At 41.5% G+C, this 1,399-nt stretch overlaps 2 pseudogenes; one reads left to right on the top strand and one right to left on the bottom strand.

Moving 5' to 3' along the window:
• Nucleotides 1–744, top strand: part of LOC101591182 — a 2,203-nt pseudogene extending 1,459 nt beyond the window's left edge.
• A 464-nt stretch (nucleotides 745–1,208) lies between these two features.
• The window catches only part of LOC101590783, a 10,781-nt pseudogene continuing 10,590 nt past the window's right edge, over nucleotides 1,209–1,399 (bottom strand).

Below are 1,399 nucleotides of genomic sequence, written 5' to 3'. Positions count from 1 at the left end.
ATCTGTGTATTCAAAATGGTTAGGATAGATATATAGTTACATTCTCTTAATGAATAGAGGGATTTGTTCTAATGGTGTTTGTAAATAGGATATCATGTCTGCATCTTGTACAGAAATTAACCACTAGGAAGAATGTGTGCAATGTGTTAATTATTGAAACTGTCCTACCAATTTGATTTGAAAAAAAATAATAATGAAAAGTCAATAAAAAAAAAGACTGGGCATGGTGAGCACACCTATAATCCCAGCACTGAGGAGGCTGAAAACAGGAGGATCACTATGAGTCTGAGTTACATAGTGAGACCCTGTACCAAATACATTAAAAAAATAATGAATGAATAAAAAGGAACTGACCAAAAATATCAAATAATTTTTGCCATGAAAGTGATTAACCATGATTCAGAAAAGAAAGACAGTGAAGCAGAATATTCATTTTCATTAAATATGAAGGTCAGCAGTAGAAGAACAAAATTTACAATTGCTATATGAGTGGAGCAGATTTAACGTGTTGTAGATGAAAACCCAGACATGTATCTGCAAGCTGCTGTAGTTCATACCATCTAACTGTCTTGGCATAATGCCCTTATGCAGTAGAGAGCTAGGTTTCAGCCCAAGATCACCATGGTTAAGAAACGTGCCAAGGTTCTGATAGACGCTCAGTTCCCTGAACGCCGCCGGGCGCCCATGGGTGAGCACAGCCACTGCACCCGATGCCCCCATTCCGGCGTGAGTGTGCTGTCATAGCCATCAGCCCTGCTGTGCAGGCGTGTGCCCCATAATTTGGTCATTTGGTGGCTCCTGCTCTTCTGCCAATTACAGTGTCACCAGTGCCATATCATGAGCACCAAAGAAAGTACCTGGAGTATGGTGGCTTTTCTTAAATTTTATCAAAGAGTGAGCAAAGCCTTGCTGGAATTGGGAAATTCAGCTGAATGCTTTGCTTTTCTCCCCTTAATGTTTGCAATTGATGTGGTTTTCTTTCTTTCTTTTTTTGAAAATGTATCTTAAAGGTCATAAAATAAACACTTAAATATTGTAAACCAGCAAATACCTTAGAGAGGTGGATAATCTTCTGCCCACAGTCTGCCTCTTGATGGGGCTGGTCATTGTAACTGCCAAGACCATGAGAAGGGAGAAGGGAGATCACTCAGGGGACCAACTGGCTAATCAGGCAGCCAAAGCAGCCACTCAAAACCCTTCCACAGAGCCTACACTGGCACTTTAATCTTGGGGAAATCCTCTGGGAAGTACCAAACTTGCTTGCAACCAAATGGAGACAGAGTGGGCTCTATCACAAGGATATCAGCTCCTCCCTTCAGGATGGTTCTAGACAAAAGGGAGAAAACGGCTCATACCCACAGCCAATCAATGGAAAATCCTTATAGCCCTCCACCAAGCC

This window comes from Octodon degus, unplaced genomic scaffold, assembly GCF_000260255.1.
Source record: "Octodon degus isolate 3935 unplaced genomic scaffold, OctDeg1.0 scaffold00126, whole genome shotgun sequence".
Lineage (NCBI taxonomy): Eukaryota > Metazoa > Chordata > Mammalia > Rodentia > Octodontidae > Octodon > Octodon degus.
This window is presented reverse-complemented; position numbering and strand designations above follow the sequence as displayed.